A 13,432-nucleotide genomic window follows, 5' to 3' on the forward strand; every position below is an offset into this window, starting at 1 on the left:
CGCTTGTCTCTTACCTCTATCCCCCAAACCACGTATATTCCAAGCAATAATTCTAGTCAGCATTATCAACAACGGTTAGATGGAGAAAGAGGAGATGAAAAGAAAAAAAAGAAGGAGAAAAACAAGAAAAAAGAAAAAAAGGAAAATCACACCTGTTTTGACGCACCACAGCCCAACCCCGCCCCCCCCCACCCCCCTCGTACAGGCAATCCACCACATATTGTAGTAGATTTCTTTCCTATGACCATCCCTCCCGCACTCCCCCCACTCAGCCACCCCCATTAGGAAGCGAAGAGAAATACATTTAGGGGTATAAGCCCCTTATAGTAATTATTATTCCCGCCAGGTCATAAAACAATTAAATCATCGATTATTTCGATCAAGCCAATCCGCGGCTTCTTCCGAGGTGTCAAAAAAAAGAGTTTTATCATTGAAAATAATCCGCAGTTTTGCTGGGAATATGAGAGAATATTTAATGTCCCTTTCTCTTAGCCTCTTTTTAACAGTCATGAATGTGCGTCTCTTTTCTTGTATATCTTTTGAGAAGTCTGGAAAAAAGGCCAGTCTATTCCCATTATATACAACCGGTGAGCATTCCCTCGCCCTTCTCAAGAGGATGTCTTTGTCCCCTGTAGTCAATAACTTAACAAGGAATGTCCGAGGTTGTCTCCCTGGAATTGGTTTTCCCCCTGGGACCCGATGAGCTCTTTCGATCATGAAAAGGGAAGAAAACGACTCTTTCCCAAAATTCTCAAGGATTAGCTTCTGTATGAATTGGGTTGGGTTTTTCTCTTCCGCACCCTCTGGAATCCCTATTATTCTCACGTTATATCTTCGTGACCTATCCTCAAGGTCCGCCACCTTTTTCTTCAGAAGGTTATATTCTAATTTAAATGTGGAGACTTCAGTATTTATTTTTTTGGATTCATTCTGTATCAGGGCAACGGAACTCTCAAGGTTATTGACTCTGTCTCGCATTTTTGACAAATCGTCTTTTATTAGTCCCACATCAACTTGGATAAACCCAAGTTGGGTTGTGACCGCCTGTATTAAATCCCCATTCTGTTTAACCGCTAGCAGTATTTCTTCTAGCGGAGAGGAGTTGTCATTAGGGATAACTTCCCCCATTATACCGTCTTCTTCTTCGGGGTATCTAGAGGCTTTTTGTGGTTCTAACTCAATCATCTCTGAGTCGTCATTTTTTTTTGTGACAGGTTCCTTTTGTCCGCCCCTCGTATTAACCCTCGGAGACCTCAGGAACTGGTCTATTTTTGTTGTTTCAACAGTTTTGGACCCGAGTTTCTGACTTGAGAGGTCAGTCGAGCGCCTACTAGCTTTTGGGGCCATACCTTGTTCCTATTTTTTATTTATTTTTTTCCCCCTTGTTCCGCCTCTTTCTCTCCTTTTGAATATGTATCGCTTCTTCTTCACTTTCCCTCTTTCCCTTCTCTTTTCCCTTTTTTTTTTTTTTTCCTCTCCCTTCTTGTTTGTTCTTCTTTTCTTTTCCTCTTTTTCCCCTTTTCTTTCCCTTTTTTTTCTTTTCTCTCTCTCCCTCTCCCTCCTTCCGCTCTTTTTTTTTTTGTCCCCTCTTCTTTATGCTCTTTCTCCCCTTCTTTTCTTTTTCCTCTCTTTTTCCACTTTTTCCGCTTTATACTTTATATTTTATAGTTTACTCCTTTTATATTCATAGCCACCTCACTTTTTTCAAATGTGTTGACTCCAGCAGCCTGTCAGAGTAAGGTTAATACGGTTGATCCCAGCAGTGTAGAGGAAGAGGGGAGGATAGTGGACAAAATCTAGAGGCACAGGGAGGGGTTCGAATATATCATGGGAATCATACAAGCCCCCTGAAGAGTCCTCCAGCAGCCTGTCGATCTCCACTCAGGATTAGTTACAATCAACAGTCACAGGGAGGTTAGTCACAGCGACATCAAGGAGGAGAGGGAACAAATCGGGGAAAACTGAAGGCACGAGGAGAGGGTCAAGTACAGTGACACGAGGAGAAAGCAGGGTGAATCGGCAACAGTCCTGAGTATGATTCATCAACCTATCCCGCAGACCATCGGGTAGGGGAAGCACAAGAGGGCTACTCACACTGACACCAGGAGGAGAGCAGTGGGTCAACAAAGACTAAAGACGTACTCCACAGAAGAACTCCACAGACGAACTCCACACACAGAACTGACCACAACGGCACGGTGAGGAGGAGAGGAGGAAAAAGGATCGGCAGGAACGGCAGGAGCGGGAGGATCGGCAGAAGCTAAGAACAGGCCCCCACGTCCGGACTCAGCAGTCGGGGCAGTAGCGCTTGTCACACGGTCGTGGAGAGTATGCGGGCAAAAGTCAGCACGAGGACGCCAGGAGGTTCAAGGCAGCAGGACAGCTGAGCCGCGGGGAGGCGGAGAGCGCAACGTACTCTACGTCATCACGTCATCCCTTTTTAGGACATTTGGATCCCAGACTTCTTCTCACGCTTTAGGGACCCTAAAATGCCAGGGCAGTATAAATACCCCACATGTGACCCCATTTTGGAAAGAAGACACCCCGAGGTATTCAATGAGGGGCAAGATTTTTTGGGGGGCACAAGTTAGCGGAAATTTTTTTATTTAATTTTTTTCTCACAAAATCTCCCTTTCCGCTAACTTGGGACAAAAAGTTCAATCTTTAATGGACTCAATATGCCCCTCAGCGAATACCTTGGGGTGTCTTCTTTCCGAAATGGGGTCACATGTGGGGTATTAATACTGCCCTGGCATTTTAAGGGCCCTAAAGCGTGAGAAGAAGCCTGGAATATAAATGTCTAAAAAATTTACGCATTTGGATTCCGTGAGAGATATTCTCATGTGAGATTTTATTTTTTCCGCTAACTTGTGCCAATTTTTTTTCTAAATGGAGCTTTACAGGGGGGTGATCAATGACAGGGGGGTGATCAATGACAGGGGGGTAATCAGGGAGTCTATATGGGGTGATCAAAACCCTGTCATTGATCACCCCCTGTAAGGCTCCATTCAGACGTCCGTATGTGTTTTGCGGATCCGCGGTGTCCGTGTTTTGCGGATGCAAGGATCCTCAAAACACATACGGACGTCTGAATGGAACCTTACAGGGGGGTGATCAATGACAGGGGGGTGATCACCACATATAGACTCCCTGATCACCCCCCTGTCATTGATCACCCCCCTGTAAGGCTCCATTCAGAGGTCCGTATGTGTTTTGTGGATCCACGGATCCATGGATCGGATCCGCAAAACACATACGGACGTCTGAATGGAGCCTTAAAGGGGGGTGATCAATGACAGGGGGGTGATCAGGGAGTCTATATGGGGTGATGACCCCCCTGTCATTGATCACCCCCCTGTAAGGCTCCATTCAGACGTCCGTATGTGTTTTGCGGATCCGATCCATGGATCCGTGGATCCGTAAAACACATACGGACTTCTGAATGAAGCCTTACAGGGGGGTGATAATTCCATATAGACTCCCTGATCACCCCCCTGTAAGGCTCCATTCACAGGTCTGTATGTGTCTTGCGGATCCACGGATCCATGGATCGGATCCGCAAAACACATACGGATGTCTGAATGGAGCCTTACAAGGGGGTGATCAATGACAGGGGGGTCATCACCCCATATAGACTCCCTGATCACCCTTCTGTCAGTGATCACCCAATGGAATGGAGTCTTACAGGGGGGTGATTAATGACAGGGGGGTGATCAAGGAGTGTATATGGGGTGATCACCCCCCCCACCATCCTATCCGTGGATCCGTAAAACACATACGGACGTCTGAATGGAGCCTTACAGGGGGGGGAATCAATGACAGGGGGAGTGATCAATGACAGGGGGGTGATTAGGGAGTCTTAATGGGGTGATCAGGGGTTAATAGTGTAGTGTGGTGATTGGTGCTACTTAATACTGAGCTGCCTGTGTCCTCTGGTGGTCGATCCAAGCAAAAGGGACCACCAGAGGACCAGGTAGCAGGTATATTAGACGCTGTTATCAAAACAGCGTCTAATATACCTGCTAGGGGTTAAAAAAAATCTCATCTACAGCCTGCCAGCGAACGATCGCCGCTGGCAGGCTGTAGATCCACTCTCTTACCTTCCAATACTGTGAACGCGCGCGCCTGTGTGCGCGCGTTCACAGGAAGTCTTGCGTCTCGCGAGATGACGCATATATGCGTGACTCTGCCTGAGACAGCCGCCTCTGGACCGCGATCCTGCGTTAGGCGGTCCGGGGGCGGGTAAGGGCAAGACTGATTTTTGCAAATCTGACATGTGTCACTTTATATTGTGATAATTTTAAAATGCTTTTATTTATCCAAGCCATTATGAGACTGTTTTCTCATCACATATTGTACTCCATGACGGCGGTAAATTTGAATAAAAAATATTTCATTTTTATTTATAAAAAAATGCCAAATTTACCCAAAATTAGAAAAAAAATGTAACTTTCCAAATTTCTATTTCTCTGCTTTTAAAACAGATAGTGATACCTCATATAATAGTTATTACTTTACATTTCCCATATGTCTACTTCATGTTTGGATCATTTTGTAAATGCCATTTTATTTTTTGGGGATGTTAGAAGGCTTATAAGTTTAGAAGCAAATCTTGAAATTTTTCTGGAAATTTCCAAGACCCACTCTTTAAGGACCAGTTCAGGTCTGAAGTCACTTTGTGAGGCTTACGTAATAGAAACCTCCCAAAAATGACCCCATTTTAGAAACTACAAACTTTGTTAACCCTTTAGGTGTTCCACAAGAATTAATGGAAAATGGAGATTAAATTTCAGAAATTAACTTTTTGGGCATATTTTCCATTTTAATATTTTTTTTTCTGCTAACAAACACAGGATTAACAGCCAAACTAAACTCAATATTTATTGCCCTGATTCTGTAGTTTACAGAAACACCCCATATGTGGTCGTAAACTGCTGTACGGGCACACGGCAGGGCGCAGAAGGAAATTTATTCATATGGTTTTTGAAGGGAAAATTTCACTGGGATATTTTTAACTTGCCATGTCACATTTGAAGACCCCCCTAAAGCACCCCTAGGCAAGGTAAAAAAAATATATCTGTTTTGGCACTGTTTTTATTCTTTGTTATTTACAACATTCATCTGACAGGTTAGATCATGAACTATTTTTATAGAGCAGGTTGTTACGCACGTGAAAATACCAAATATGACTTATTTTGGTCGTTTGTTTCAGTTTTACATAATAAAGCATTTTTGAAAAAAAAAAAAATTTTGTGTCTCCGTATTCTGTAAGCCATAGTTTTTTATTTTATTTTATTGGTGACTGCCTTATGTAGGGGCTCATTTTTTTCAGTATGAGATGTCGGTTTTATTGGTATAATTTTGGGGTGCATATGACTTTTTGATTGCTTGCTATTACAGCTTTTGTGATGTAAGGTGACAAAATGGCTTTTTGACACCGTTTTTTATTTTAAAAAATTACAGTGTTTACCTGAGGGGTTAAATCATTTGATATTTTTATAGAGAAGATTGTTACGGATGCGGCGATACCTAATAAGTATACTTTTTTTAATTTATTTAAGTTTTATACACTAATATCATTTTTAAAACAAAAAAAAATTATGGTTTAGTGTCACCATTGTCTGAGAGCCATAGTTTTTTTTTTTTTTGGGCGATTCTCTTAGGTAGGTTAACATTTTTACAGGATAAGATGATGGTTTGATTGGTACAATTTTGGGGTGCATATGACTTTTTGATCGCTTGCTATTTTTTTTTTTTTACGGTGTTCACCTGAGGGGTTAGGTCATGTGGTATTTTTATAGAGCAGGTTGTTACGGACGCGGCAATACCTTATATGTATACTTTTATTTAATTTTTTTACATTTGACACAATAATAGCATTTTTGAAACAAAAAAAAACATGTATTAGTGTCTCCATATTTAGAGCCATACTTTTTTTTTATTTTTTGGGCAATTTTCCTATGTAGGGGCTCATTTTTCATGGGATGAGGTGATGGTTAGATTGGCACTATTTTGGGGGGCATATGCCTTTTTTATTGCTTGTTGTTGCACTTTTAGTGATGTAAGGTGGCAAAAATTGCTTTTGACACAGTTTTAATTTTTTATTTTTTATGGTGTCTATCGGACGGGATGGATCATGTGATATATTAATAGAGCCGGTCGTTACAGACGCGGCAATACTTAGGCCCCTTTCATACGGGCGTTGCGGGAAAATGTGCGGGTTCGTTGTGAGAACACCTGCGATTTTTTCTGTGCGAGTACAAAACATTGTAATGCGTTTTGCACTCGCGTGAGAAAAATTGCGCGTGTTTGGTACCCAAACCCGAACTTCTTCACAGAAGTTCGGGCTTGGGATCGGTGCTCTGTAGATTGTATTATTTTCCCTTATAACATGGTTATAAGGGAAAATAATAGCATTCTGAATACAGAATGCATAGTAAAATAGCGCTGGAGGGGTTAATAAAAAATAAAAAATAATTTAACTCACCTTAATCCACTTGCTCGCGTAGCCGGCATCTCCTTCTGTCTTCATCTTAGCTTTTTGTAGCAACAGGACCTGTGGTGACGTCACTCCGGTCATCACATGATCCATCACCATGGTAAAAGATCATGTGATGGATCATGTGATGACTGTGACGTCACCAAAGGTCCTTGTTGCTACACAAAGCTAAGATCAAGACAGAAGAGATGGATTAAGGTGAGTTAAATTTAATTTTTATTTTTTTAACCCCTCCAGCTCTATTAATATATCACATGATCCATCCCGTCCGATAGACACCATAAAAAAATATATTTTCCCTTATAACCATGTTATAAGGGAAAATAATAATGATCGGGTCTCCATCCCGATTGTCTCCTAGCAACCGTGCGTGAAAATCGCACCGCATCCGCACTTGCTTGCGGGTGCTTGCGATTTTCACGCAACCCCATTCACTTCTATGGGCCCTGCGTTGCGTGAAAAACGCACAAAGAGGAGCATGCTGCGATTATCATGCAACGCACAAGTGATGCGTCAAAATCACCGCTCATGTAAACAGCCCCATAGAAATGAATGGGTCAGGATTCAGTGCGGGTGCAATGCGTTCACTTCACGCATTGCACCCACGCGGAATACCTGCTCATGTGAATGGGGCCTTAAAATTTATTTTTATTTTCTATTTTTTATTATAAAATGAGGGGAAAGGTGCGTTTTTTTATTTTATTTTAGCTTGAATATATATTTTTTTATTCAAAACACTAACTTTTTTTTATTTTTTAACTTTATTTCTGTCCCACTCTAGGACTTCAACTTTTGGGTGTCTGATCCCCTCTGCAATCCATTACAATACATTGCCTGTTAGAAGGCAGGTCCCGATGCCGTGCAAGGCATTGGGCAACCTCTGCACGGCATCGGGCTGCCTTCTGACACATCGAGTCTCCACCACAGCAGTGCTGTGCTCACTCACCTGTCGGAAACAACTTCTATGTCGCGGTCAGCGCAGACCGCGTTATAGAAGGGATTAATCCACTGTAAACAGCGATGTCGGCGGATACGGCAGGGGCACAGCTACCAGGGACTGCCGGACCCCTGCACTGATCGGGCGTGCACCGCTCCAGTGCCCACCCGATCAGACCGCCGTGCATGTACGTGGAATGCATTCTGGCAGTGCATCCCCCGCCGTACATGCACGGCAGTTTGCGTTAAGGGGTTAATTCCTGAAAATGAACAGCAGAGCTGGCTGCAGTCCGCATGCGCTGAAACAACGAAAATGCCGGCACTAGCGCGAGTCTGACTACAGACACCTGCGGACCATAGACACCTGCGGGTGTGAATACTGGAATCCAAAAGCCGCATATACAGTATATGTATGTATGTTATAAACAACTGACACATGAAGTTTGCGGTAAGACGCCGACATTTTTATTACATTAAGGCCTCATGCACACTACAGTATTTTTTCACTGTCCGCAAAACGGAGTTCCGTTGGTCTGTGATCCGTGATTGTTTTTTCGTCCGTGGGTCTTCCTTGATTTTTGAAGGATCCGCCTGGCCGTGAGGAGTCAAACGGATCCGTCCTAAATTACAATGCAAGTCAATGGGGACAGATCCGTTTGACGTTGACACAATATGGTGCAATTGCAAATGGATCCGTCCCCCATTGACTTTCAATGTAAAGTCTGGAGTCCCTTTATACCATCTGATCGGAGTTTTCTCCAATCCGATGGTATATTTTAACTTGAAGCGTCCCCATCACCATGGGAACGCCTCTATGTTAGAATATACTGTCGGATATGAGTTACATTGTGAAAACTCATATCCGACAGTATATTCTAACACAGAGGCGCTCCCATGGTGATGGGGACGCTTCTAGTTAGAATATACTACAAACTGTGTACATGACTCCCCCCTGCTGCCTGGCAGCACCCGATCTCTTACAGGGGGCCTGATCAGCACAATTAACCCCTCAGGTGCCGCTCCTGAAGGGGTCAATTGTGCGTATCATAGCCCCCTGTAAGAGATCAGGGCTGCCAGGCAGCAGGGGGCAGACCCCCCCTCCCCAGTTTAAATATCATTGGTGGCCAGTGCGGCCCGCCCCCCCTCCCTCCCTCTATTGTAATAATAGCATCGGTGGCACAGTGTGCGCCCCCCCCCCCTCTGTTGCATTAACATTGGTGGCAGTGTGCGACCCCCCCTTCCTCCCTCTATTATTTTAATACATTGGTGGCAGTGTGCGCCCCCCTTCCTCCCTCTATTGTTTTAATACACTGGTGGCAGTGTGCGGCCTCCCCTCTTTCCCCCCCCCCCCCGATCATTGGTGGCAGAGGAGTAGAAGCATCATACTTACCTGCTGACTGCTGCGATGTCTGTGTCTGGCCGGGAGCTCCTCCTACTGGTGACAGGTCTGTGCGGCGCATTGCTGTCACTTACCAGTAGGAGGAGCTCCCGGCCGGACACAGACATCGCAGCAGCCAGCAGGTAAGTATGATGCTTCTACTATTGCTAAGTAACCATGGCAACCAGGACTACAGCAGCGCCCTCGTTGCCATGGTTACCGATCAGAGCCCCAGCGATTAAACTGGGACTCCGATCGGAACTCCGCTGCCACCAATGATCGGGGGAGGGGGGAAAGGGGAGGCCGCACACTGCCACCAATATATTAAAAGAATAGAGGGAGGAAGGCGGGGGCAGGGGGGGCGCACACTGCCACCAATGTATTAAAACAATAGGGGGGGGGCGGGGGGGGGGGCGCACACTGCCACCAATATATTAAAACAATAGAGGGAGGAGGGGGGGCGCACACTGCCACCAATGTTAATGCAATAGAGGGAGGGAGGGGGGGCCACACACTGTGCCACCAATGCTATTATTACAATAGAGGGAAGGAGGGGGGGCGCGCACTGGGCCACCAATGGAATTTAAACTGGGGAGGGAGGGGGGTCTGCCCCCTGCTGCCTGGCAGCCCCGGATCTCTTACAGGGGGCTATGATACGCACAATTAACCCCTTCAGGTGCAACACCTGAGGGGTTAATTGTACGGATCACGGCCCCCTGTAAGAGATCGGGTGCTGACAGGCAGCAGGGGTCAGTCATGTACACAGTTCGTTGTATATTCTAACTAGAAGCTTCCCCATCACCATGGGAACGCCTCTGTGTTAGAATATACTGTCGGATCTGAGTTTTCACGAAGTGAAAACTCAGCTCTGAAAAAGCTTTTATGCAGACGGATCTTCGGATCCGTCTGTATGAAAGTAACCTACGGCCACGGATCACGGACACGGATGCCAATCTTGTGTGCATCCGTGTTCTTTCACGGACTCATTGACTTGAATGGGTCCGTGAACCGTTGTCCGTCAAAAAAATAGGACAGGTCATATTTTTTGGACGGACAGGATACACGGATCACCGAGGCGAATGACAAACGGTGCATTTTCCGAGTTTTCAACTGACCCATTAAAAGTCAATGGGTCCGCGAAAAAAAAACGGAAAACGGCACAACGGCCACGGATGCACACAACGGTCGTGTGCATGAGGCCTTACCGTAAGCTGAATACTTAATGTTTGCATCTTGATATAAATCTAAAAAGCTGTCTAGAAAAACTTTGGGAACCATAGATATCAGAATTACCATACAATTAAAAACAGCAAGCTCCATACCTGAGCACAGAATAAGGCTATGGAACATGGATTGTATTGAACAGTGCGAGAGCTCCACACTGTAATTTTATGTGAAAGTTCATCTTCATTCATTTATTCATTTTATCTACGGTATATGTATTGGATGTCTTTTTTCTTATAGGGCTATATGCTGTTATATCATTATCAGTAGCATATGTTTATAATACATTGTGAAATTTTACAAAGGGCCGGTCATTGAGTTTATCTTTCTGATTTTATATGCAAGGTGGTATGGGAGACCAGGTCGTACGTCGGTGAGCACTCCACCATTCTACATCTTTTCATTACATTGAAGAAGTTAATAGTTTCAAACACTGGGGGTCTACGGTAGTAAAGAGTGTCATGTAAACATGTCTGGAATTTAAAAAGATTTGCAATGGCGCCAGGATTCTTGATGGTATAGGGCAGGGATCAGCAACCTTCGGCACTCCAGCTGTTGTGAAACTACAACTCCCAGCATGCCTCTTACACTTCTGTGGGAGTTCAGAGAACAGCTAAGCAAGTGTGCATGATGGGAGATGTAGTTTCACAACACCTGAAGTGCCGGAGGTTGCTGATCCCTGGTGTAGGGCATGTAAGGGTTTAAGACTTGTATCATCAAGGGTTCTCACTATACTGAGGTAAAATCTTGGCATTGCAGGGAAAAACATACAATTCAGGGTACTTTCACACTAGTGTTTTTCTTTTGCAGCATAGAGTTCCGTCCTAGGGGCTCAATACCGGAAAATAGCTGATTAGTTTTATCCTAATGCATTCTGAATAGAGAGCAATCTGTTCAGGATGCATCAGGATGTCTTCAGTTCAGTCTTTTTGACTTTTCAGGACGGAGATAATACCGCAGCATGCTGCAGTTTTATTTTCGGCCCAAAAAACTGAACACTTGCCTGAATGCCGGATCCAGCATTTTTCTCCACAGGAAATTCAGATTGCCGCATTGACGGATCCGGTATACGGTATCCGGCATGCGCAGACCTTTAAAAATGTTAAAAAAAGAAATACTGGATCTGTTTTGCCAGATGACACCGGAAAAACGGATCCGGTATTGCAATGCATTTTTCTGACTGATCAGGCATTTTTCAGACTCATCAGGATCATGATAAGTCTGAAAAATACCTGATAAGTCAGAAAAAAATGGCATGCATTTGCATACAGTCTGCCTGATTAGGCAGTCAGTTCAGGCAACGGAACTGCCTGCCGGAATCAAACAACGCAAGTGTGAAAGTACCCTTACTCCTTATATACAAATAATGCTTTCTTCTAATGCTGGTACCAACCACCACACCCTGCCCTGAACACTTGCTTGCCACATCTTTACTTCTCATATCTACTGTTACTGCTGAACTTGTGTAATTATTGAGTCTAACATAGAGTCAAACTGTCCACGAGGCAGCAGACTCTGCCGTCCACAAGTCTTACAGCAAGCAGAGGATCTGCTGTACAGGTACATGGCTTATTGGCATCGATCAACCGCTCGATGTAAGTCACCTGTTTACGTTAAAAATCGAGACAGCGGGTTCTGTGCAAACACCAAACGATTGAACTGCATGTATCAGTGTAATTGAATTTCTCTGAAACTGGCTGAAACTCTGTGGGTAAATTTAATATCAATATTTTGACAATTGTTCAGAAAAGCTGTTTTTCAAATATTCCAGCAGATGTTTCATTTAACCCTTTAAGGACTGAGCCTATTTTCATTTTTGCATTTTTGTTTTTACTCCCCACATTCCATTAGCCATAACATTTTATTTTTTCAGTTCACATAGCCATACATTGGCTTTTTTATTTTTTTGGGGAGGGGGACAGATGCATTTTTAGTGGCACCGTTTAATTTACCATGTCTTGTATTTGAAAATGGGAATCTTTAAGGGGTAAAATAAAAAAAATAAAAACATAATTCCGCCAAGGTTGTTTTGGGGGTTTCAACATTACGGCATTCACTGTGCACTAAAAATAACATGACACACTTATTCTGCAACAGCGATTCCAAGTTCGTATTGTTTTTATTTTCTTTCATAACTGTTAAAAAAAATAATCAAAATGCATATCCATTTTTTGACAGTTCGATTTAATATTTCGGTCTATAGAGCTGTATAAGGGCTGTTGTTTCGTGGGATGAACTGTATTTTTTATTGGTACCATTTCTGGGTTATATTAAACTTTTTGATTACTGTTATTCACTATTATTTTTTACTAGACATATTCCCCCTTAGGCTTCCTGCACACGAACGTGTGCGCCTCTTGGCTGTGCTGCGGCCCACAAATTGCGGGCCGCAATGCACGAACACTGTCCGTGGGGCAGCGGATCGCGTACCCATTTACTTTAATGGGTCCTTGATCCGGCGGTTCCGCAAAAAGATAGAACATGTTCTATTATTTTGCGGAACGGAAGTACAGGACAAAACCCGACGGAAGCACTCCATAGTGCTCCCGTAGGGTGCCGTTCCGTGCTTCCGTCCCGCACCATTTTGCATCTCCGGATTTGCGGACCCATTGAAGTGAATTGGTTCGCATCCATGATGCGGAATGCCCACCGAACGGCACCCGTATATTGCGGATCCGCATATGCGGTCCACAATACGGCAACGGGGCGCACACGTTTGTGTGCAGGAGGCCTTAAAGCACAGATTTTCCTGTGTGCTTTAAATTCACTATTCTCCACATCGCTGACTTCTGAGCTGTGTACGGAGTACGAACCCTACACTTTATGAATGGGGCCGCAGTGAACAGAGTACGGGCAGGCGCACACATTGCTGCTCCTGTCCATGCCTCTCCAGGTTTACTATATGCTGGCATAGCACATGGGTACCCTGTAACCATGTGCTATGCCAGGATTAACGGAGCGGAGTGGCTCCTGCCTGTGCCTGCTTTGCTAAACTAAATACTTCAAAGAAGGGATGTGAACTGTGACACATACATATGGCTGTGTGTGGTCTGTGAAAGACAGTTGTGGAGATTTATCAAAACTGGTGTAAAGGGAAACTGGCTTAGTTGCCCATAGCAACCAATCAGATTCCACCTTTCATTTCTAAAAGGAGTTCTGAAAAATGAAAGGCAGAATGCGATTGGTTGCATTTCTTGGATCTTGTCTGAGCAGAGCTCACTGCAATATAGTGATGCATAATGATGCTGTGAGTCCGGGCCAGTAGGCCTGCGGTTGGACTGTTGGACTGGACCTCACAGCATCATAGATCACAATGATGCAGTAAGTTTGGCACAGACGAGTCACGTTCGTCTGGGAAATGCAGCTATTACATGTGAAAGCAGCTTTAAAAGGGA

The sequence above is a fragment of the Bufo gargarizans genome, chromosome 2 (assembly GCF_014858855.1).
Source record: "Bufo gargarizans isolate SCDJY-AF-19 chromosome 2, ASM1485885v1, whole genome shotgun sequence".
NCBI classification, from domain to species: Eukaryota; Metazoa; Chordata; class Amphibia; order Anura; family Bufonidae; genus Bufo; species Bufo gargarizans.